This window comes from Camelus bactrianus, chromosome 11, assembly GCF_048773025.1.
Source record: "Camelus bactrianus isolate YW-2024 breed Bactrian camel chromosome 11, ASM4877302v1, whole genome shotgun sequence".
Classification (NCBI taxonomy): domain Eukaryota; kingdom Metazoa; phylum Chordata; class Mammalia; order Artiodactyla; family Camelidae; genus Camelus; species Camelus bactrianus.
The window spans coordinates 22941616-22967496 of NC_133549.1; the positions used below are offsets into that span (position 1 = coordinate 22941616).

General features: G+C 55.4%; 1 protein-coding gene across 6 annotated transcripts in view; it reads right to left on the minus strand.

Annotated features, from left to right (window-relative positions):
* LHPP (phospholysine phosphohistidine inorganic pyrophosphate phosphatase) overlaps positions 1–25881 on the minus strand; it is a 126877-nt gene that overhangs the window by 1911 nt on the left and 99085 nt on the right. The window lies entirely within an intron of this gene.

The following is a 25881-nucleotide window of genomic DNA, read 5'->3' on the forward strand; positions in this document are numbered from 1 at the left end:
TTCATGGAGGAGGGGCTGTGGGCTGAGTCCTGAAGTTGAGCAGGGCTCCAGGTGGACATGTGGGGGTGGGGAAAGGAGAACTGTAACGGGACTGCAGCCCTGGCCACAGGAGGGGCTCAGTGGGCTCCAGGGGACGTCCCTGAGTCCTGACAGTTGTGGGAGGAGCTGGGACCTCATCCCCAGGGCCGTGGGCAGCCTAGGGGGCTGTGAACCAGAGCATGAGGTTCTGGTGACAGGAAGGGCCCTCCCCGCTGCTCACAGGCTGGAGCTTGGTGGGGGTGGGGACCGCCCCGTGCAACCTCCCACGCCGAGGGCCTACTGCTCGGACCACCCCACGGTCTGGCCGAGCGCCTGGGGAAAGCCCGAGGCAGCAGCCCGGCCACCGCCACGGAGGCCCCCGCCCCAGTCTGGAGGAGGCGGCTGGAGCTGGTTCTGACAATGTCCTAAAAGTCAAGTTGTCCCTTTTGAAGGCTTTGGCGTCTGTAGAGCACTTGACCTTAAAATGGCTGTCATGGGCAAAGGCACCTTTTCTTTCAAAGAGTTCTTAGCCCAGTGGCCTGGAGGCCACCTCCCCAGAGGCTGCTGAGGCGCAGGACCTGGGCAGGGGCTGGGGGAGTAGGGAGGGAAGTGGATGCTCCTGGTGACTGAGGAGGGCCCACCTTTGGCTCTGCCCTGTCCCCTGCCCCAGCCTGGGGAACCCCACTCGCTTGCCCACATCCCCGGGCCTTCACACGTCTCATCATTTTCTCCTTCCATCCTCGGGGAGGAGGCAGGTGCCCCCTCCGACAGGTGAGAAAATGGGGGCCCAGAGAGGTTTAGGACTGCTTGAGGCCATGTGGCAGGGAGAGCAGAGCTGGGATCTGACCTGGTTCTTCTGACTCTGGGCCATTATTCTGGGTGTCAGAGCCTCCAGGAACATGCATGGCTGCTGGACATTCCCACCCCTCCAGGAAGGTCCCAGGTGGGCAGCGCCCACCCCAAGCAGAGGCCACGGACAGATGCCAGGGCCAGCGGACATTGGTCCTCCCGCCTCCTCCATGTGGCCACCCTGCAGCTCGTGGATCAACATACAGACAGGCACCCCAGGGGGTGCATGACTCCCCCAAAGGTGGGGCCCCAAATGTAAGCCTTGGGGACAAGGGGACTAGTGGACAGGGACCCTCACCACCACCCACCGGATCAGCTACTCTCTCGTGCCAGCGGAGGTGTTTTAAGGGATTATTATTTCGCTCTTCCCAGACCCAAACAATTCAGTGAACACAGGAATTTAAGATCTCTGTTATTCCCATGTTAGTGCTGAAATACACACTTGTTAATATCAAAAGGTTGTACATGGCACACACTCAGGAAAACCGTGTTGGTACCTACTTATGACCCACCAATTCCAGTTCAAGTATACAGCACAACAAAAATGCATAGACGTGTTCACCAAAACACAAGTACTAAAATGTTCCAAGCAGCTTCCGTCAGTAGCAAAAAGGCAGAAACTGCACAAATGTCCATCAATAGGAGAATGGAAAAACAGAGGATGGGATGTGCGCATGTCAGAACAGCCCAGGACACCACCATCCACAATGAACTCCCCTCCACTCTGCAATGTCTGTCCGCCGTCACCCATAGACACCATGACGGGCAGAAGAAGCCAGGCTCAAGGAACCCAAACTGGACAGCCTGTTTGTATCAAGTTCGGGAACAGGTACAGCCAGTCTCCAGTGCTGAGACCAGGAGATGGTTCCTTCCTGGGGGGATGGGATGGGGGTGCTGGCAGTGTTCTAGAACTTGACCGGGTGGTGGTTACAGGGGTGGCACATGGGGGAAAATGCATCATGCTGTTCATTTTAGTTCACTTTATATGCATATATAACATACTCTTGAGGTATATTATACCTCGAAAATTTAATGAAAAAGTCACATTTAATCTCACAAATACAGGGTGTCTATTTCCCATCATTATGGCTATTTTCTATGGCCTTTGGGTCAAATCCTGCCAGCAGCCTGTTTTGGTACAGCCCTTGAGCTAAGAGTGGTTTTTATATTTTTAAAACTTTGTAAAAAGAAGAGTATGTGCAACAGAGACCACACGTGGCCCACAAGCCTCAACTAGATGCCCCTGGGGCCTCTGCTTGCAGACCCCTGGTTCTGGCGGTCTGCCCGTCGTGGGCACTCCCCTTCCGTCCTCCCAGAAGTGGGCGCCCATGGCCCCCAGCCGCCCAGGGTCTCTGTGGACAGCCCTTCCAATGGGAGGGTCTCCCTTCTTGGGAACCCAGCACCCTCCGCCCAGGCCCTCCTGGTGTGCTGACACGCCCTCCCTGGTACAGACCGAGAGTCTCGGAGAAGGGTACCAGGTTACCCTGCGGCTGCTGCCTGGCCCTGACCCCCAATCCTTCTGGAGGTGGGGGAGGGGATTCTTCTCTCCATCTGAGATGGGGCTGGCCTGGCTGGGGCACAGCCAGGGAGGCCGGCAGGTGGGTGGGAGGGGCCCTCTGAGACAGAGCACCCAAACTGGCAGGAAGTCCTCCCCTGGCAAACTGTCCTGCCTCAGTTTACTCATCTGTGCCCTGAGCATAAGCATGGCTCCATCCCTGACCCACCTGGTGACTCAGGGTGAGCACCGCCCAGCTCTGAGCGGCGGTGTGTCTCTCTGGATGGAGGCAGTAACAGGACACACACACAGGCTCCCGTGAGGAGTGTAGGGGACCCGCGAGGCTGAAGGGAGCAGGCCAGGGGCAGGCGTTCAGCACCATGATCGTGACCAGAGAGGACTCAGCAAGCTGTCGAGAGGGCGCTGTGAACCAGGCTGGGGCTGGAGGCTGGCTGTGACCCGGCCTTGGACCCTGCCCTGGGCACAAAGGCCGGCAGGGGGACTGACAGATACACATCAGCATTTGAGGTACAGGGAAGACAGAGTGATTTTGGTGTGTGTGGGGGGTGTGGGTATGTGGAACCATAGGCTTTGGAGTAGGAGGGGCAGGGAGGCTGGGACCAGGACCCCAGGGGACATCCCAGTGGCCGGAGTGCCCTTGGCCTGTTCTGTATTGCCCGTGATGCGCCCTTGCGGGCTTCCCTTAGCTGCTCCTGGGGCCAAAGGACAGCCCCGAGGTCCTGCTCACCAACATGGGGGGGTGCCCCAGTCCCCACTTACGGGGGGATGGTTGGGGGAGTGGGACGCCTTCAGGACATGCCTGCCCTGGTGCTGACACCTCTTGTCCCCACTCTGTGCCCCTCCTACCAGTTCCCATCAGATTCCTGACTTTTCTCTCCAGGACAGTGAGGTCAGTGGCAGCTCAAAGCAGATCAGACTTCCTCCAGCAAACACCCCCACCCTGACTCGTCATCCAAGTTCCTGGGCAGTTGGTCCCAGAACCGCCCTCCTAGGACCTTCACTGGGCCCTTGGGACAGGTTTACTGTCCACTCAAATGAACTTGACCCTGAAACGGAACAAGAAATCAGCTCATAAAAGAAGATGCTTTGTAGTAAGATTCCAGGCGGCCACACTCGGCATACGGTACCGAGCTGAATGGGTACAGAACTAATTACGTTTAATTACAGATCATTTATATTCAAGAATCTATTCAAAGAAAGGACTGCGTTAGCAGCCGGCCGCTGTTTGCCAACACACAGAGGAAATCATGGACTTTTACGTCTTAATTACCTGATGCTGCCGTGGGCCGCGGCTCTCAGGGAGCTGCTACGTGGAGGGAACTTGTTCCGGGCCTGCCCACCCTGAGGCCCCTGAGACAGCTCTGCTTGGCCTGACTGGGCAGGAGAGACCCTGGGCAGCTGGCGGGCTTTAAGCGCCCATCCACGCTGGCCAATGACTCGCGACCCATGGGGCCTCAAAGGTGTCACACTACAAGGGCTGAAGAAACCCAGCAAAGACATGCCCTTTGGCAGAGGGTGATGGACAAAGGAGCCGAGTGACTCCCTCCCGGCCTTGAGCAGGCCCTGCCTGGGCAGAGCAGGATAAGCGGGGAAGGGGAGCGGAGTGCTTAGCTGGGCTGGGAGAGGGGAAGACAGAAGGACACAGAGAGACACTCAGAGGAAGAGAGAGGAGGAGGGAAGGCAGAGACAGGAAGAAAGATAGAGGGGAGGAGGGGAGAGAGACGCAGGCAGAGGGGAGAAAACAGAGCAACAGGAAAGAAGGTAGAAGAAAGCGGGGTGGAGACATGGAGGGAGGGGAGAGGAGAGAGGGATGGAGGGACCGAAGTGAGAGAGAAACAGAAAGGAGGAGACAGGGAGCACACAGAGGTGGGGGAGAGAGACAGCAGTCTCCTGGGCAGAGAGTGGGCTGTGTCCCTGAGCAGGACCATGTGTGCCCGATTACCCCTCTGCCCCATTGACTTAGGGGAGGCTCCCTTTCCCTGCACCCACAGGGCCCCCATGGGGCTGCCCCTCCCCTGCCGCAGGCCCACACAGGGTGGGCTTTTTGCTTTGTCCCCAACAAGCTGTCTCTTCACCTCCCTGAGCCTCACTTTCCTTATCGGTAAGGTGGCCATGTGGCCTGGCTCTCAGGGCCACTCAGAATGAAGCACTTGGCACTCTGCCTGCAGCTGGGGGCCCTGCAGCCAATGTGGGCATCAGCCTCCTGCCCTCTGCCCTCCCAGGGCTCACCGTCCAGACCCAGACAGACATGACAGGGGCTGGGAAGGAAAGGAAAGGGCACAGGATCTAAGGGAATTTACGGGAGGACATGTGGGGGTCAGGGAAGCTTCCAGAAAAGGGGGCATGAGGCTGGGATCCCCACACCCCCCACCCATACATTTGAGCACAGCCCTCAGGTCTTTTCCTAAAGTTGGAGGCGGAGGCAGATTCCCTGGGCAGTTGTCTGAGGAGCAGTGGGTTCCTCTGCTCTCCTGGGCTCCTGTGTATGGGTGGTGTCCGGGTATCTCGGGCTGAGTCTGAGTGGATCCTCCCTCTTTCCTCTGCAGCTTCCACCTCTCCTGTGTTAACTCTGCTGTGGCTCCCTATTGCCCACGTCACAGCCCAGCTCCCCAGCAGAGTGGATGAGTCTGTCCTAACTGGGTACCCTCTCAGCCACCCTGCATCCACGGCCCCCCATTCTTCAGACATTCCATGCTCTCCCACACTCCTATCTGTGCTGGAATGCATGATCACTAGGTTTTGCTCCACCTGCAGACTCCTACTCATCCTCCAAGGCCTCACCTACTTGTTCCCAACACCAACTCTATGCTCCACCTCACATGGCAAGTTGCTCTCTTTTCTGAGCACCCAGAAATTGCCCCTTATCCCTTGAACAATCTGGCTGGGCAACTGAGGGTGCCCTACCGACCTGGCTGCCTAGAGAGAGGGGCCAGGCTTCCTGCCCCTGGCGGCTGCCCACACAGGCATGGCCCAGAGTAGGCACCCAGGAAGTGTCCCCCCATCGAGTGAATGAACAAAGGCCCCCCCTCCGCAAGGCACTGCCTATCATTAGTTATTCCGCCCCCTCACGCCCCATGAGCCGAGGGAAGGACGGAATGGCAGAGGCAGAGAACAAGGCCAATCTCTGCGCTGGCCTGGATGGCTTCACAGAGGCAGTCTTTGTACCAGTCCAAGGAAGGTGGTGGCCGGACACCCCAGTAAGGACTGTCTCCATGCCCACCTCCTCCACTCTGGCTCCTCTGTCCAGGCGACACAGGTGCAGCCTCTCCCTGAGAACTTTTCCAGGAGTCAGTGCCACCCACCTGCCACTTCTCCACCCTGGTCTGCTCCAGGACAGGGCTGGACAGAGGCCCCTGAGGCCGCAGGCCACAGCACTGCCCGCACAGGGAGGGGCATGCGTCCTTATCCCCATCTGCTTCGCAGGGGCCGGCCGCACCCCTGGTGGCTGAGGGCTGGGCACTGGGGGCGGGCTGCCCAAGTGAATTCAGGGACCCGGGCACGGGCTTCAGGAGGATGACGCCACTGAGACTGAAGCCAACTCCAGGCTGTGCTGACGAAGTCGGAGGAAAAGGACAGAGGGCTCTGATTCATGGGGCTGGAGGTGACGAGGCTGGACAAAGGGTCCATCCAAGCCCCGGGAGTCTGAGACCCAGGGGCCTGCGTAGTCGTTTCTAAGATGGTATGGGCCACAACATGGCCTCCAGCGAATGCCAGGAGGATGGCGCCAGGGCTCTGCCTCCACCCGCCCTCGTCCCCGCTTTTCTGAAGGCTGATTATGGGATTCCTGCCACTAACCATGGCCCAAACATGAGGCCTATGACCCAGGGCTTCCAGCCGTCCACCTGCTGGCCCAGGACCCTCGCCGTCAAGATACCAGCTTGCTGGGACCCAGAGGGCAGCCAGTGCTGCCCGGTCTGCGCTGGCTGTCGGCAGGGGACATTGTACTGGGGTGGCCGGGAGGGCGCAGTTGGCCATGGATCCCAGAGGCGGAGCAGGGCGGGTAGGGCAGGCCCAGACTCGGGCAGACACCCCAGGCGCCTCCGGGAAACACTGGTCCTGCTGCTGACGGAGAAGCTTACGCAGGAGCCGCTTCCCCATGGAACTCATGCCTCATCCTGCCAAGGTCCACTGAGCCCTGCGTCTCAAGGGGACTCTGACACGATCCCTGCTGGCAAGGGGGTCACCCTGGAGACAAAGTCCCAGGCCCTGTGCCATCCTGCCTGGAATGGTCCTCAGCTCCAGCCTCAGATCCCCGTCCTCGCTCAGAAACCTGTTCAGGCCTCAGGCCCCTGTGTCTCCCACCACCCACCCTCAGTCACACCGGCCTAGGCCCAGCCTCTGCCTGACCCCTGGTACAGGCCAGCCTAGAGCCCCCGAGCCCCACCCAGGGACCCTGCAACCCAGGGCACGTCCTGCCACCGATGGCAGAGACCTGGCCTCCCCTGGCCCAACCAGCTCACACAGACGGGGCTTCGCAGGCTGCTTTAAAATCACATGGAGGGACAAATACTGACATAAAAACTCAGGCCTAAGATAGTCCTCACCTCAGGCGCCTCTGAGGACCATGGCTCCTTGGCCAGGAAAGAGAGTGGGGACACAAAACAGTTTGGGTGGCGAAGACCTCCCCTTGGGTCAGAGCTCTGCGGGGGGAGGCGGCTCGCCCCAGAGCTCCCTTTCCTGGCAGGCACCTGGGTCTCCCCCATCAGTCTGGCTGTCTGCTCATCTGTAACGGGCAGGCATGGGGAGAGGGAAGAGGTAAGCTTCCCCCAGAGCACCCCACCCCATGGAGTCTTTGTGCAAGTAAGAAGGCAGAGGTGGCCCCGCGTGACTTGCGGCCTGGTGGGCCAGGCCCCTCAGGGAACTAACAGTGGAGCTGGGCGCCTGACTTAGGGGTGGGGGCAGGGCATCATAGGTTGGCTGCCTCCCACTCCCCGTCTCCAGCCTCTGCTTGTTGGAGGATCTAAAGTTGCGGGAGGGTCCTGTGCCCATCATCTGGGAGACACGCCCTCCCTGCATGTGCATGTGTGGGCAGGGGTGAGCCAGGGTGCCACCCAGAGAGAGGGGAGGGTCACATCTGTGTTTCCCACCTTGCAGCCTTCCCTACTGTCTCCTGCTGTCTGACCCTCATCTGGACGATGATGAGCTGGGGTGAGGGGCAGGGCTGGGCCAACTGGACGCCCCTTTCCTTCAGGCAGGTGGTGCCCCAGGGCCCAGAACCCCACCCTGGCTGACCCATCCTCCAGTGGGGAAGGACCAGAAGTCTCTCCCAGCAGAAGGAGGTGCTGGGACCAGTCCCAGAGGCTCTGAGGCCTGGTGCAGAAACTGAGGCAGGGGAAGATCCGCCACAGACTAGAGCTCCCAGCCAGCCAGCAGGCAAGTCCTGGGATGCGGGCAAAGCTCACCTGGCTCACAGGCGCTGCACCACAGGGACATGGGGACAACAGGGCATCGGCCTCACAGCTGCAGTGGGCGGGCCTGGAGGAGCATTTCCCCTGTACCCTGCATGATGTCCCATGGTGGGCACCAGGAGGGGCCTGTTCTAGAGATGATGACACAGATGCCAGGTGGGGACAAACTTGCCCGAAGTCACAGGCAGTACATGGCAGTTCTGGGACTTAAATTCTGTGTGGGTTTAAATCCTGATTCATTTTAGTGATTCTTCCCTTGGTACATGGCACAGATTCTGCATCTGGGAATCACTGATGTGCTGGTCAACCTCCGGCCACGCTGAGAGCCCTGTGGGTAGGGGTGCACCTTCCCTTTGGATCAGCTCCAGGGCAGAGGGGGGCCCTGGAAATGTATGCAGGCTTCAGCTAATGCAGTGGGGACAGCACGGTACTTGTGAAAAACTGACAAGGAGCATGAAAGAAATGGTACAGTTCACACTGGCGCTGCACAGGGGGTCCCGAGAGCTGCACAGCCTTCCCCATGTCTAGGTGCCCGCCCTCCACCGGGCAGAACCACGGAGATGCCAGAATCCTTTATCCAGGCCTCACAGTCACCAACACCCAGGGCCAGGCCTGTTGCAGGCAGAGGGCAGTGGGGGCCAGAGCCCAGTGGGGAGGGATTTACCGTGGACCCTGGCACCCACCCTGGGGCCACTCTGTCCACAGGGAGGAAACAGGCCTGTTTACAGCATGTTTCAGCCTGGTGGAACCTGGTGGCAGCTTGTCAACCAGAACCGACCCCACGCATCAGCTGTTTCCTGTGTGGTTCTTACTGCTCATCACCTGCAGGCACCTGGAGGTGCTAAAACGAGTGGGTGGTGCCGCATGGCCGCCCAACGGCATGTTGGTGGGCTGCAGAGGCTCCCTCACACTGACAAACCCCCAACCCTGCCCCAGCTGTTGCCCAGTTCACAGGCACAGTGAGGCCAGAGTTGCACAGAAGCTGGAAATTTGGCTTCTTTTAAAAATCTAGAAGATTCAGTAACAACGGTCTGGAGTCCGCAGGCAAAAATGAGTTGTTACAGTGTGGCAGCTGCTCCCTTGATGGGGCAAGTGGCTTCTAGTTTACCCCACTCCCCACCGTTCTTTAGTGTCTCCCTATTCTTAGACCAGTCCCGGTTCACTCCATTACATTTCCTGCCTGCCCCTGCAGGTCTCTGAATTTGCTGTCCTGCCCCAAAGCACTGGCTGTCTGGGACTCACGTCCCAAGGAACAAGTAACCTCCTCTAGGAAGCCCTTCCTGAAGCCCTTCCCCCAGGCCGCACCTCGGTTAGCTGGCTGTTCTGTGTTCCACGGCACCTGTGATGACCCCATCAGAGCACCTGTCACTCTACTGCAGTTGTCTGGTTATGGGTGCGATGCTTCCTCCAGACTGGGAGCTCCCCGAGGTCAGGGGCATCCCTGCAGTGGCCTCACGCTCCCAGCATAAGACCTTGGCTCCTGGCAGAAACAGGAACAGTCAGCCAACTGCCTGAGCAAGTGAGCAAAGGCCTCCTTCCCTCTGACCATCCAGCTGTGTCATCACTAGGCATCTGGCTTCCTGGGAGCCCGAGCTGTCCTAGAAATCTAGGCATGGGGGCCAGTCTGTCCCCACAGTCAAGGGGTGATGGGCAGAAAGGCAAGTGTCTGAGCCTCAGGGCCTGGGAGCCCTGGCCTGGCCTCACCATCCCGTTCCTCCCTAGACCCCAGGCCCCAGCATGTGGGGCACATGCACTCTGGGTCCCCACCTCCTTGGGGAGGCCCTGCCGTCGGGTCCCCAAGCACTGGAGCTCTCAGTCTGGGTGATGGTCCCAGGCCACAGAGATCTTCCTTCTGGAGAACCACTTCCCAGAATGAATGCCCTCTCCCCAAAACCAAGACTATTAGAAGCATGAAAATGCCAAGAGCCAGGCTGGGCCAGCCCTGTCTGTAAGCAGTGTAACTGAACCCTAAGAGGCGAGTCTCCCAGCCGGTGCCACCCAGGACTACAGAACTGGGCCCCTGCGGGCTCGGCAGTCCCCAGCGCCTGAGCGAGCATCCTTGCAGAACCGCAGGTGCTGGTGTGGGAAGCAGCAGCACAGGAGAGCTGGGGGCTGCACAGAAACAGCTGTGAGGGGTCTGAGGGGTCCAGGTGGGCACCCATCACCCTGTGGTTCCCACCACCACCAAGATTCAATCCAGTCTCCCTAACAGGGCCCAGGCGGCTGACCCAGAGCCCGCCAGCCACCACCACTTCTCCCCTACCCCGGCTCTGGCGTTCATCCTGTCACGCTCCCCAAACTGTCCGTGCCAGTGCCTAGAAGAGCCTCGCACACCCACTCCCCTCTGCGAGGCCTGACTCAGAAAGCACCCCCCTCCCAGTGGTCTCCAGGACCCATCCTACCCCCTGAATAAAGGAATGAATGAGTGAACACCTGTGAGACCTCAGGGACACAGGTCCCGGGAACCCAGTCGGGACCTTCTGGAATGGGGGCCCAACAGCGTCCTGGGGAGAGCACCCCAGAGCAGGTGGCTCTGTCTACGGAGCACATGCAGCTCCCTACAAGGCAGGGAACCCCCAGGGCACCCCAAGCCAGGACTGAGCTGTCAGCCACCATGCACCCCTGTGACTCCCAGAGGTTGTGGAACAGCCAGGGCAGTTTCTCTTGTCTTCCCCCTTTCTTGTTCCCAGGAAGCATTTCAGGCCAGACCCTAGAGGTCCCTAACTGCAACCACACCGGGGCCAGGGCATGGGAAGGGGAGCAGGGGTGGGCCCTTTCCTGCCCACTGGGCCTGCCAGAGGGTGCCTGACCAGGGGTTTGGCCTGTGCGGGCCCTGACCGGTGTGACCTCAGACAAACGCTTGGAGCCTCGATTCTCTCATCTGTAAGTGCGGCAGCAAAGCCCCCTCCCCGGGCTGCAGCGAGGGGCAGTAAGACGATGCCCCATTGTGCCCACAGCAGACGCGCAGTCTGGGTGGGCGGATGGATGGCAGGCGCTGGACCGGGCTGGGTGAGGAGCCCTCGGGGCTGCTCTGGCCAGAGGAGAGGGGCAAGGCCTACAGCTGCTCCAGGGAAGCTCACCTGGGGATCGGTGTCTAGAGAGCAGGCAGACAAGGTGGACCCTGAGGACCCCGTATCTCAGGGAGGCTTTGCTCAGGCGCTGCGTTCCTGCTCGGCAGGGGAGGGCAAGCCTGGTATCCTGAGCTGCACAGACGCTGTGTGGCTGTGCCGGGGACTCTGGACTCCTCTGAGAGGGCAGGGGCAGCCCCTGGAGGACACTGACCCAGCCTGTGCCCCGAAGCCCGCCCCTGGGGCCCACTTCTTCAAGCTGACGGGATGCTCTATTCATAATATTATTCATAATGGTGACAGTCACTGAGTGCCCTTTCTGTCGGGACCTGGTGAGGGAACGTACATGCTGTAGCTGCTTCGGTTTGCACAGCAGCCCAGCTGGTAGGTGCCACTGCCCCCACCTTACAGCTGACAAAGTGGAGGCTCAGAGAGGGTGAGTGTCCTGCCCAGGGTCACAGAGCAGTGCTGGGAAGCCTGTTTGTTTTCCCAACCTGCCAGAAGCACCTACAGCATGGTCCAGACCCCACCAGGAGCCAGGGGGCTGGGGCGAGCAGGCGGCAGGTGGCAGACAGGGGTCCACCTCAAAGGCTCGCTCATGCAGAGGGAGGGCCTGCTGGGGGCTGGGCATCTGGCCTTGCAGCAGAGGAGCCCCTGACAGCTGTTCAGAATATTTTGATAAAAACATGTTGAACACCTGGTGTGTGTTCGGATTAAAACAAGCTGGCCCAGCCCCTTTCAGTGCGCTCTCCAACAACCAAATCCCCCGAGAAGTCCACCTGCACCCCCATCCACAGGGACACAGGGCGGGGCACTCATTCCCCGGCCCCCCCAGAAATGCCCCCATCTCCCTCCTTTGGAGGCTAGATCAGGTCAGGGAGACCCTGTGGCTAGTGCAGCCTGCCCCGGGCCTGCACACCCAAGCTCAGGTTCTCACAAGGCGGCCCGGGAGAGAGGGAGGGCACAGGGAGGTGGTGTCCCTCCAGATCCTGAGGGCGGAGGGTGGGACCATCCCACTCATTGGAGGCCTGGTGTTGTCTCCACCAGGCGCAGACCCGGGTGGCTGGGCCAGGGGGTCTTGTGGGTGAGAAGGGTTCCTATAGGCAGGGCACCATGCTGTCCTGGAAAGTGGCACCCCATCCCCCCTTGAGAGGTGAAGAAACCGAGGCTTGGGGCCGGTGAGGAACTTGCCCAGAGCTCATGATAGAGCAGGGCTCGCACCCAGAACCTCCATCCTGTGTGTTAGCTCAGGCGGGGCTTGGGGACCAACGTGTGGCGCTCTCCTTCCGTGGACCATGCAGCCTGAGCTGAGAAGTGCAGTCTTGTCAGCTCCATGGCCTCCCAGGGGGCCTACATGCGACTTCTGGTCTACCAGCCTTTACCTACTTGCTGTGCGTGTTCCACTTAAAAGGGTCAAAACTGGCACTTCACAAACCAGGAGGTCCAGCAGCCACAGGGAGCTCAGAAAGGTGCTCGGCGTCACGAGTAATCAGGGACAAGCAACCCCAGAGCAGTACAGCCCACACGCTCACTGGGACAGCCCCGAGTGCCGGCAGGACGTGAGCAACAGGAGCTCTCACCGCAGCGGGAGAGTGCGGAAGGGCGCAGCGTGCTGGAAAAACAGTTGGCACGTATCTCCTAATGCTAAACACATGCATTCACGTGACCCAGCGATTCCATCCTGGGTGTGTGCCTGACAGAAATGAGGCCATGTCCACCGAGAGACGTGGACAGGAACATTCCATCAGCTCTGTTCATGGTGACTCCAAATGGGAAACAACCCAAGTGTCCACCAACAGCAGAGTGAACAAATAAATTGTCCAGTCATACAATGAAACAACACACACCAGTGAAAAAGAACAAGCTTCTGCTACAGAGAACTATATGGATGAAATAAAGAGTCCCAGATAGCCTGGAAAGGCACACAATGATGTTTATACTAGGATAGTGACAGAGGCCTAGGAGTTTGAGCCAACAAAATTACCTTTGAGTTCCCTGGCAGTCAAAGCAAAGAGGGAAACTCTGTAGATTACACAGAAGCAGATGACTGCTCATGAGGGACAATCTTCCCAGCAGCACAGGCCATGAGGGTCTGGTACCTGCCTGTGTGAGGGCACGCGTGGACTTACGCATGGCGAGGATCCAGCAGAGGGTCTGCAGAAGCTCAGAAGTCACTCTTCCCTTACAAGCAAATCTCTGGCCATCTCACTCCAAGGTGGCTCTCACATGGCTCCAAGACTGGCTCAGCCCACTCACCTGACTTCCTAACATGTGACACAGTGGGTCTCCGGGTTGTTCTGCCAAAGTTCAGAACCAGCTAGTCCCAAACTTGCTGCCGAGTTCCCACCTGGCCACCCCTTGTTCAGAGAAGTCCCTTCTCTTTGGACTTCGGAGTCTCCACTCATAAAACCAGAGGCTTCAGCAGACCTTCCTGGCTCTCCCACTCCTTTCTCCCATCTGGGCATGGAAGTCCCACCCAGGGGCTGACAGGAGACAGACGGTACAGGGCAGGCGGGCCTAGGCGGGCTGGTGCAGAGAAGGCAAGCTGGGGGAGGTCCCAGAGCCAAGGGAGTTTTGGAGCGTGTGTTTAATGAGCCCCATGCAGGATTTTATTGTTCAGTTCCAATCCTGCACGTGACAGGTCTCAGAGGATGCCTGCGTGGAGGAAAGGGGCTGAGCCAATCCACCTGCAGAGTAGGGGGACTTGTGTGCTGGAGAAGTCCCCCCAGAGGTCAATGCGACGGCAAAGGGGGACCCTCACCCTCACACAGAGAGGGCTCATTCCATCATGAAGATGCAGCCGGCCCCATTACATGAGACAGCAAATGAAACATTTGATGTTGGGCACCAAGCACTAATGTGCTGCATTCTGAGGGTTCCAAGTTAATAGCCTGTTACTTACTAACCAGAATTAGGGGCCTCCAGTGCTAATGGGGAGAAGGACCCGCATCCAGCTCCCTCACAGCAGCTCCTGATGTCAGTGCCCTCCCAGAGTCGGCATCCCTGGTCCCATCTGCACTGAGCTCGGAATATAAGCTCCTCACGCACAAAGGGAGGTAGGGAGACCCTCCTGGCCCCTTGGAGGCTGGGGGGGTGGCAAAGTGGGGAGGACCTGGAGGGAGCACTTCACACACAGGCCCTGGGCTGATGCAGCCGGGGTCCACATCCCACCCGAGCAGGTGACTTCCCGTTCTCCATGTGCTGACCAAGCAGGACAGTGAGCACTAAGCACCCAGCTGAGCAGGGGGCTCACAGTCAGCGCGGTCGGGCTGACCAGTGGTAGTCAGCATGAGCGCTTGGGTGACGAGGCAGCGGTGCTAACGGCCATCACAGACGAGAGGCCGGGGGTACAAAAACGATCTGATCGTCCTACGTGAGCACCGAGAAGTGCTTCCAAGGGGCTGCTCACTGAAACAGATGCACCTGTTCATGAGGACTGTCCCCCGCAGGGTGAGGCTCTTTGGTGGCACCCTTGCCTCCGGGACAGCCTCCCCTTCCCCCTGCACGTGACTCCGCAGCGGCTGTGCGGCCTGTCTGTCATCGTGCACCCTGCCCTGGGCGCAGACACACTCTCCTTGCTGTCCTCCACCCGGGGAATGCAAGCTGACAACAATCTATCGGCGGGTAATTTGGCTGTAGGTGTTAAGATCCATACAAAGAATAAAACAAGTTCTTCAACCCCATTCCTGGAAATCTTTCCTAAAGACTTAATTCTAAAGAGACCTCAGAGTCTGACACGTGGAAGGTTTTCAATAAAAGTTTGCTGAATTGAAGGACAGAAGCTAATAGGTCCAATAGAGATATTCACGACAGCACTATTTACAACAGAAAAGGAACGAATCCAGGCCAGTCCAACCATGGGGGAGTGATCAAGCCTAGTATGGTTTATCTGCTCCATAAAATATGATGCGGCTGTGAGCAACGGTCAGGGGAAGGGGGACGTGGAAGGCGAGAGTTGTACACGCACATGACCATGGCTACCGAAGGGAGCTGGCAGGAACCCAGAGGAGACAAACAGCGGTCTGAGTGTGGTGGGACAATGGGTAGGACCGACCTCTAAGTTCCCCTGGAGGCTGCAGTGATGCTGTCTTAATGTACATCATAATAAAAGCCAACTTCCCGGTCTTATCTTGGCACCACTTCACCCAAGATACTAAGGGGGCTGAAAGTCAAGGTCATGCTCCAGCCTGGCCAGACACTAGAGGCACAGTGGCTCCTCCTAGATCCAGCAGTTCGCCAGCCATGGGAGGGGCAGTCCAGGCCAGCCCTGACCTTGGGGCCAAAAGCCCAGCCAGGCATGGCCAATGCCACCTGCTCTGTAGCGCATACCTATTCATCACAGAACACCCCCAGGTGAGGCGAGCTGACCCGGGGGCCAGCGGTTCCTGCAACACCACACAAGTGCCACCTGGAGACCACCCAGGGCTGGCCCTTGCCCCGGACCCTCTGCCCAACTATCGTAGTGTCAGGCCTGATCCCGCTGCCCTTGGGATGGAGAGCCCTGGGGGTCCATGGTAGCACCTCATCAAGGTCCACCTGGAGAGTGTCACATCTCGCCCTCCAGACAGGAGTGAGAGGTTTGCTTCAGGCCACATGTCAGCATGTGGCGGGGCTGGGACTCAAGATTCTGTTCTGAGTCCAATGCTGGCACCTTCCTTGTAGCCACTGAATAAAACAAGACCCAAACAAGGTACACAAGCCCCCAACCCAGGAGCTGGAGGGACTGCAGGGTACAGCCCCCTCATTTCTTAGGTGGGGAAACTGAGGCTCAGGGAGGGGCAGAGGCTGGCCTGAGGCAGCCCAGCGAGGCTGCACTGAGATGGGATGAGTCTGTCCCTCTAGAGAGCTAAGCCGGCCATCCCCTGGCAGAGGCCGGAGCAGAAGGGGCTCCCGGGCTCCCTTCTTGCCAGGACTCTCCCTCACTTGCACTTACAACATGGGGGCCAGGCACTGGGGAGTGGGTGTAGATGGGGAAACTGAGGCACAGACCATAGGGCCTGAAGAGAAACAGCAGTTCTCCTCCGTATTTACTTAGCACCTTCTACCTGGTCGGGTTCCCCGAAAAGCTGACAGTCGCCACCTCATTCATCACAGTCCAGACGGCACCTCGTAAATGGTCAAAGCTGCCATTTTTGAGGGGGCCATTCATTTCGGCCCCCGGGGATGCCAGCCTGCTGGGGCGGCGTGCCCCACACTGGGCCGATTGTGTATGCAGGGACCCCATCCAAGCTGCCCTGGCTCCTGGCGGGCCGCCGCTCCCTGGATGATTCCTAGACGGAACCTTGTTTCCTTCAGTTTCATCTCCAGCCCTGGAAGACAAGCTGCTCCTCCAGAACATTAACTCAACACTGCTCTGATTTCCCTCAGACCCTGGTCCTGCCCCATGATTTACTGAGAAGCCATAAACTGGTCCCAAACCAGCTGGCCCTTTGGCCTCCAGAAAGCCCTGGAAGCAGCTCCCATCTGGCCCTACGGCTGCGGGTGGGGATGGTGGCAGCCTGTAGGCGCGTTTGCTCAGTGATCCTCAGAGGGGTCACTGTCTTCTTTAGATGGAGAGACAGGACCGGAAGGAGTAACCGACCATGGGCCATGGTTTAGGCTCAGAATTCTGGGGCCAGGACATTCCCCAACTTGGGGACACTCCCGTGACTCATCTTCCCCCAACCCTCTCAGCCTGTTTCCCTCCAGTGACCTCTGGGACCTGAGCCCTAGGCTCAGTGTATTTTAAGGGCTCAGGTACATGGGGCTGCAGAAGGAGGGTAACCCGCCTCCTCTGGGTACTGAGTGGGTTGAAGATCTTATGGAAAGTAGGGCCCCAGATGCTACCTGCAATGCTAGTTCTTCCTGGGCACCAGATGCGGGGCAAGGGCCTGGCACCCTAGGATTGCCATCCCTCACTGATCCTTCCGCCCAGGCGTGTGCCAGAACTATACTGTTCCAGTGACTGAGGCTTTGTACTATGCTTAACATCCAATAGGGCCCCTCTCCCTCATCACCCCTCCCCCAAGTCTTCCAGCTATTTACTTATTTTTCTATACAAACTGAAGAATTAACTTGTCCAGAGTGTGTTACAAGGTGGGGGAAGGAGGGAGCAGAGCAGATGGCCCTGCTAGTATCTTAAAATTGTCCCTAATCAAGGTTCTTCAGCAGGCAAAGCCTAATTTCCTCCTCAGAACCCCAGGAAGTAGACTGGGAAGTGCTGTCAGTTCCATTTTCAGAGGCCCAAGATCAGACAGGGGATGAGAATGCTGGTTCTCAAATCCAGCTGCTTATCAGAATCACCTGGGGGGCTTAGAACAATGACTCAGTGTGGTATCAAAGCTGCAGGGTGCAGCTAAAGCGGGACCCAGAGGGAAACTTATAGCACTAAAATGCTTACATAGGAGAAAAGATCTCAAATCCATCATTTTAGCTCCCACCTTGAGAAACCAGAAAGAGAAGAGCAAAATAAATCTCGGGCAAGCAGAGGAAGGAAATAATAAAGATCAGAGCAGAAATTGATGAAATTGTAAACAGAAAAACAACAGAGAAAAGCATTGAAACAAAGAGCTGGTTCTTTGAAAAGATCAGTTAGAAATGCTGATGCCTGAACCCCACCCCCAGAGATGTCACTTAGCTGGTCTGGGACTGGCCTAGGGGCTGGCTGGTCTAATCTGCCCTGGTGACTCAGTTTCCACCCCTGTAAAATGAAGGTGGCAGCACAATGCCAGCCACTGGCTGTGTTGTATCAGGCAAGTCTCTTTCCCTCTCTGAGCCTCAATTTCTATGTCAGACTTTTTCCTAAACCTGGCATTCTCCACCTGTTCTCCTTGAAGCCCCGGCTTCCCGGAGTGCAAGTCAGGCTGCCAGTCCTCCGGATGGGATGGATTCCACCCTGTCCCCCAGGCCCTGGGCCTATGAATGAATCCCCCCTACTCTGCTCCACCACCAGGAGCCCCCATGCAGTGCTATGGTGGCCTACATGGCCCATGTCACCTGTGGTAGCCAAATTCACCTCTTTCCACAATTCTGCATGGACCTTCCTGGCATGGTCTTTTCTCCCAGTAAGCCCTGGCCCCAACTGGACACTCAGGACACACTTCCACACCAGGACGCCAACAGGATACTCACTGACAGGAAGGTGCGGGGAGCTGTCCCTCTTGCCCCACCTCCCCTTTAATTAAAGCTCAGAACCTGAAACAGCAGTGAACACAACATCCACCTGGCCCTCCCTTTGGCTCTTATTTTCCCTTGGGAGGCTGCTGACTTCCCCACACACAGAGCCATGGAGACAGGAATGTTCATGCTCAGGTCAGGTGCAAGCTTCACGAAAGAACAGTGATCTTGGGTCTCAGGACAGTTGAGACCTTTTCTATCTGGGGGAGGGATCCCGTTTTCGGCAAAGAGGTGGGGGATGGTGTTTGCTAAGAACTCCAGTGCCTTCTTGGACATTACAGGGCACAGCCAATGCCACAAGAACGTTCTGCCCCTCAATTTGTGCAGGATTATGATCTGGCTTCTGTTCTATGGACCAGGAAGTAGGCTCAGAAAGGGGCTGTGAACCCCTTGGTCCCCAACCAGATAAATGACAATACTGGGCCTTGGACCTACTCTATCTCCTGGTCCAGGGCACTCCCCTTTCCAGCTGAGTCACTGGGTGCATCCCTTGGGACAGGCCCCCGCATACAGATGTGGGGGAGACCTGGGCAGATGAAATGGATGCTACCCTGCCCTAGCCTGGGGCAAAGTTCCAGTACCAGCACAGTGAGTGGCAAGGTGGGGGGGGGGTCCCCTAACCCGTCACAGAGTGGCTGTCTCAGGGAAGGCCTGGAGATGCTCACCATCGCCAAGGCCCTCATCACACCTTGACTCAGAATTCTGGGCCAGGAAACGTTCTCTTGGCTCTGATGGTGCATTCAGAGCATGAGAAAGTCCCCCTGGCTGTGTGCGTCCTTCATACACTCACCACCAGGAAAGGCAAGGCCAAGTCCAGAGCCTGCACGGCGCCACCCCTCCCACCATGGGGAAGAAGTAGGCATATAAATATATAGATGGATTATTAATTAGGCCAGAGCTTTTTAAACAGCACAGGCATAAAGAGGAATGCCAACAGGGACATCCAGCTGCAGCACACCCCTCGTGGAAGGTTCCAGCACTTCTCTGTGGCCACCCATGGGCACCTCCATTCCCTGGCAGCTGGGCTCTTTCCTTTGCAGGAACCACAGCCAGTGCTTGTTCTGCACCCCAATCCCCGAAATGCTCATGTTCTATACTCTCCCAGTTCCATTTCATGTGCATTTGGAAGGAGAGACAGAGAGACAGAGACAGAGAGAGAATATTATGTGTATCAACAAGTGAGCGGTTCACACTATTCTTTGGAAAGAATGATGGCTTAAAAACCTGCAAAGCTAGTCAATTGCACATCTATTTTTCTAAGAGGAGGTGGGGTGGGGATGGAGAGAACTTTCCTGAAAGGACTTGGCCTTGAAACATTAAGTCAAACAACTGGATTTGGCAGTGGCCAACTTCCGAACACCGCCAGCCTGGAGAAACTGGCGGTCCAGGACGCCGCAGCAGGGTTGGAATAATGAACTCATTCAAAGCCGAGCCCAGGGGTTGGAGAGTCAGTGCATGCAGGGGGCCTGCAGATCAGAGGGGCTGTGGCACCAGGGACCCCTGGGGTCTGAACCGAGAGTTTGACCTCAGCTCTGCCAAAGCTGCCCAGTGGGGAACCCCATACATAGATCTGTCCCCACAGATGCAGGAGAGCTGATGGGTCTGTCGGGATGGGCAGGGAAAGGCATCGTTCTGTGCTATTAACACAGGAAAGAAGCGCCAGTGGATGAAAATTACAGGGGCCGATCCCTAACAGGCAATTAAAGTTCGAGGGGCGAGCCCTCCAGCCCCGTGGCCTTCCCTGGAGGGGGCGCTCATGTGCGTTAGGGGCCCAGCTCCTCCTGCTCATCTGACTCTGGGCAAAGGAGTCAGTGCTGAGCTGATGGGGCCACTGCCCACACCTTCTCCTGTTCGCATGTAATCCTGGGCCCACAGGATTGCGACTCTGCAGCTGAGCCACGTCACCATTTTGAAGTTGAATTTCAATTTTTGCTGATGGGACCTTGTCTTCGGAGGTGGCTTAGGAGCCAGAATAGTGGGCCCAGCTTGATCCAGCAGTTGGCAGCTTTTGGAAAAAATTAAAAATTAAGACCTGCGATGCGTGCTCACACAACCTAACCACCAGCCCACCATCCGTCTGCCTGTTTGGAGCAGCCCAGGTTCACACCAGACAGACAGTCCTGCACACAGTGTCCTGGAGGCTGGATGGAAACCATGCAGCGCAGGAACAAGGTTTTGCCAGGGCCTGAATGAGGCTCAAGAGAAGCCTAGGTCCTTGCAGGCGGTGCCCCGTTTTCCCTCGGACGTTTCAGCAGAGGGAACACCATGAGATCATTTCAGAGTCCCCATTAGCTGCGCTGCTGGGGGAGCCTTGATTTACACTCTTCCTCGCTCATAAATAACCACTTTGCTGGCAACACAGCTGGTCCAGAAAGCGAGGCTCTGGTTCCCCAACCTTTTCTCCTCCATCCTCGGCTCCCAGAGCACAATGCAACATGGCGACCGACCCGTGGGTGGAGGGTGCCCCCTGATCCCCCTCTCGGCTGGCCTCGGTGTGTCCCCCTCGGAAGGCAGACTTATCCCCTCTAAGCTTTGGTCACGACAGGTCCCCAGGCACAAGGACCCACCGATATGGATATTTCTGTGCAGACATTTATAAAAACTTCTTTTTTTTTTTCCCAATTAAAAAGCATAGCTTGCTGCTCTGGGGGCAATACTTCAGGTCAGCTGGACCCGTGGTCACCTTGGAGGCCAGGCTCTGGCTAACACTTACTGAGCCCCTGGCTTCTCTGGGCTGGGAATGCACGGGGCCCCTGAACCCCAGCACAGGTCCGTCCAGGGGGCCGTATTTTCTCAGCCTTTGGTTCTCCACACACAGAGCGCTTGTGGGTGTGGTTTGCTGGGGGTGGAGGGCGGCAGGACACCCCCTCGAGGCTGGCAGGCAGGGGGTGGCATTGCTGGTGTGAGACCTGTGGGTCTGGGATGCCCATCATTCAGAGCCTGGCAGCCCTGTCCCCAGCCTGTATCCTCACTCAGCCAGGGCTTCGACTGTGCGAGGTCAGTGCCAGACTCAGAAACGTCTCAGCAAATGTTTCTGGGCTTTTCTTTTCTTCACTCAGGGTGGGTTCCGGCCACTTGAGAATAAACAGCTAGAGCACAGGCCTTGGAGGCAGAGTTGGGGGACGGTGGTGAGGGTGGAGGAAGCCGGGCCAGTCAGGGTCACCTGCATCAGGTTTGAAGGAGAGGATGGAGAAGAAGGGGCTGAAGGTGAGAAACAGACATTCAGACAGAATTGAGGAGCAGAAGGTAAAGTTACGGAGGCCAGTGTGAGAGAAAGATGGCTTTGGCCAAAATGACAGGAACATCTCCCCCTGCCAGGTCATGTTGGGTCAGGGGAACCTCACTCTTCTGTGGGGCCCCTCTCCTGCCTCCCAGAGGCCCACGCCCCAGCCTGGGCTCCCATGGCACTCGGAGTCTTGAGTGTCCAGCACGCAGGAAAGACAAGGGCTGCCTGGGAGCCCTCATAAAGCTGCCAAGGCACTGACAAGGGCCGCTCCAGGACCCTCCACGCCCAGGTTCTAGGAGAGATGGCAGGAATGGGCACTCTGCACGCTGGCTCCGATGTGGGCTCTGGAAGCAGCTAAGTCCTAGGGGCACTGCTGGCTGGGACCAGGGTCCAGGAGTCAGGAGCAAAGGTGTGGCTGTTCTCCAGATACCTGGCTTCTCGCCCTGGGTGTAATCAGAGTATCAGATGTGGATGGTGCCGGGGCAGAGTCTAGCAAATGCTCCTGCTGGGCGGCATCCTTACAGGATTGGGAATTCTTAGATCTTTCCACCTCTTCCTCTTCCCTTCTCTGCAACTCTCCCAGAACTCCTCCGCCCTCTTCACTGCTGGCTGCGCCATGCACTGCAGAGATTAGAGGACACAGTCTCCTCTCTGTGTAACCCGCATCCATCCCTCCTCTCTCCCTGGGCGACGTCAACACAACCACGACCGCGCCCTGGGGAGGAAGTCAGCTGATTCCTACATTGCTGGCACCAGTTTCACCCCAGAAGGAGTCGTGGGACCGCATTTTCTTCATGGGAACATACATTAAGTGGGTCGCACACAGCCGCGTGCTGCCCTGGTCTGTTCTGACCGGGCACCTGTCTTCCCAACAGCTCACTGGGTGACATCACGCTGGTGGCTCAAAATCAGCCATGATGGGAGTATTTATACCATGGAAAATGGCAAGCACTACCACCAATCAGGGTTCCCCCCGGGCCAAAGAGCTTGTTGTTACATTGAAAGTACACCACCTGATCTTGTTAATCCTCCAAGTTCCTCATAGTGAAAAACAATTCCATGACACATGATTCATACACTTACATACACATAGGCTGGGGTTCACAGATACTTCGTAGGGCAATTTCCAAGATAATGACAATAAGCCTTAATTACTATTAATCCAGGGAAGGTCTTTTTAAATGAGAAAATCTCTAGTTTACAAAATTTTTTGAGTCACTAAAATTAGTATTAGCAGGGCAGAGGGCCATAGGAGAGCTGTGGCCTCGTTCTCACCTGTGGGCCTCCATGTAGATCATTTCCTCCGCTGGACAAACACTCTCTCTGCCTACCAGAGAACTTGCCTGTTCTTCAAGAATCAGGTCAAATGTCACCTCTTCCATGGAGCCTTTCTGGACTTTCACAGACGGTGCTGGCTGTGTTCCTCACTAGGCAAACTCAGTCTTTGGCATAGTGAGGTCCCGGACTTAGCCTTGCCATTCTGTGTTGAGTTAGTGTCTCTCTCATATGGGTAATAGACCAACAGTCCACACTGGTTCAGGTTTGGGGGGTGAGGGTGACTTACCCTGGCCTTCTGCTCTGCTGCCAGGAGAGAGCAATATCAAGGGAACATTTCAGGCCTTTCCACCAGCCCCAGCTCTAGAGGGAGGACTGATCAACCTCACTGATCTTCCCTCCTCCTCCCTGCCTCTCATCTAGACAGAAAGGAAACAAGGCAGAGACTCATCCTCAACATCTGGAACAGCTGCTGGGCTAGGAGGGGGAGGGGCAGGGTCTTTCAGGACTTACCTGCTTCACTACCCGGGTCCTTCAGCATGTTAGCCTTGAGCTTAAGAAAAACTAATTCTAAAATGCTTTTTAATTAAAATGTAATTCCAATTATAATAGCATCAAAAAGAATACAATACTTAGGAATAAATATAACAGCAGAAATGCAAAACTTATGCTCTGAAAACCACAAAATGTTCCTAAAAGAAATTAAAGATATAAGTAAATGGAAAAACATCCCATGTTCATGGACTAGAAGACTTAACATTATTAAGATGGCAAACTTGTCAGACTGAGCTACAGATTTAACACAATCCCTATCAGATCCTAGCTGACTTCTTTGTAAAAACTGCTGAGTTGATTCTAAAATTAATAGGAAATTGCAAAGGACCTGTAATAGCCAAAACAATTTTGAAAAAGAGAACAAAGTAGGATTCACACTTCCCTTTCTCCAAACTTAACCACAGTGCAACAGTAATCGAGTTGGTGTGGTACGAGGATGAACTTGAAGCTCAGTGGAATAGGACTGACAGTCCAGGAGTAAAACTTCATGTGAAGATGAACTGATTTTCAACAAGGGTGCCAAGACCATTCAAAGGGGAAAGAACAGCCTTTTCAACAAACAGTGCTGGAACAGCTGGACAGCCACATGCGAAAGAATCAAGTTGTACCCATACCTCACGTCACAGGCAAAAGTGAACTCAAAATGGCTCAAAGACCTAAGTGTAAGAGCTAAAAATATAAAGCTCTTAGAAGAAAACATAGGGGTAAGTCTTCACGGCCTCAGATTTGTTAAAGGGTTCTTAGATATGGCACCTTTTGGTGAGCAACAGAAGAAAAAATAGATAATTTAGACTTCAAAAAAATTAAAAACTTCTGTGAGTCAAAGGATACCATCAAGAAAACAAAATGACAATCCACAGAAATGAGAGAAAATATTTGCAAATCATGTATCTGATAAGGGGCTTATATCCAGAATATACAAAGAACTCTTACAACTTAGTGATAAAAAGTCAACCCAATTTAAACATGGGCAATAGATCTGAACAGCTATTTCTCCAAGGAAGATACACAAATGGCCAATCAGAGCACGATAAGATATGTGACATCATTAGTCATCAGGGAACTACAAATCAAAACAACGACAATACCACTGCGCCACCCACAGAGCTGGCCAGAATCAAACAGTCAGATAATAACAAGTGTAGGCGAGGCTGTGGAGAACTCGGAATGCTCACACACTGCTCGTGGGGATGGAAAATGGTGCTGCTGCTTTGGAAGACAGTCTGGCAGTTTCTCAAATGATTACAATTAATTACCGTATGACCCAGCAATTCCAGTCCTAGGTATAAAGAAGCCAGTCACGAGACAGCACATATTACACAGTCCACTCATATGTTTACAATATAGGGAGAGCTACATGGAGAGAAAGCCGGAAGTGGCTGCTTAGGGCTGGGATACGGGGGAGGTAACTAAATGGTGAGAGTGGCGCAGGGTCTTTTTTGGAGGTGATGGTATGTGAATGTACTAAAAACCACTACATTCCACACTTCGGGTGAATTGTATAATTATGGACAACATCTCAATAAAGCTGTTTTCAAAAACGTTTTAAGGCACACATTTAAGGGGAGTGATAAAATATGGAAGGTTTATATATGACAGAGGCTTACATTCAAGTCAGTAGGGGAAAGGGGGGCTACTAAAATATGGTATTGAAACAGCTGGTTATCCACAAAGAAAATAAAATTAAATCCCTGCCTCACACCATGCACGCACATCAAATTTAAATACATTTAGAATCTGAACGTGCGAAGAGCAAAACTTTAAAACTTCTGGAGAATTTCTAACTATGGGGAGGGGAGAAGGTCTTAAACCCGATACGAAATTCACAAATCATAACAAAAATGAAAATGAAAATTGGTTAGGTTAATAAATCTAATTATATTCAATTTAAAACTTTTGTTCAATGAGACACCATAAACAAAAAGACAAGACAAACCACAGGCTGGGAATAAATGCTTGCAACACAGACAACTGGCCAAGGATCAGGAGCAGAATGGGCAAAGAATAGTAAAGAACTATTTTTAAAAAGACAAGCATCCCATAGTAAAGCGGACGATGGATATGAACAGATAATTCACAAAGAGGAAACTTGAATGGTCATTAAGCACTGAAAAAGTGCGCAACCACATCAGAAGTGTAAAGAAGGCAGATTATATTAAAACAAGATATTACACACTCTTCAGATTTGGAAAAAAAATTTTTTTTTTAAACCTCACAGTACCAAGAATTGGCAAGGATGTGGGAAAATGGGATTCTTTTCCACTGCTGGAGGGGATAGAATTGGGCGCATTCACTCTGGAGTGATCAGCACATCTAACTAGTAAACTGTGAACCGTGCTCTGAGCCAGGTCTCCTGCTTCCGCATCAGGGTTTGGCTAAACTTCCCGATAACAGGAATCACTGAAGCACTGTTGCAAGAAAGAAAAGATCCCTGAGTCCAAGTCTTGGACCTGCCGGGGACAGAGCTGGTAATGTGTGTACTTAACAAGCTCTCCACGGTGATGCTTATTCCACAGCAAGTGTGGGGAAAATTGTCCTAAAGAAAATCTAGCACATTTTCACAGGAGGCATGCCAGCACCGTTCGCCGCAGCATGATTTATAATCGTGAAAAAATTGGAAACCAGCTACACGTCCATCAACAGGAAACTGGAACACAAATTGTGGGGCAGCCATACACTGAAATGCTACCACGTAACTCTGGCCTGCTTCCTGGCCGACACCTAAATGCTCACTTCCAGGGGCTGGCCAGGCCTCTAAACAAATAGGTGCTATGTACGCTCTTCCCCGGTGGTGCCGTGCGGCATGAACAC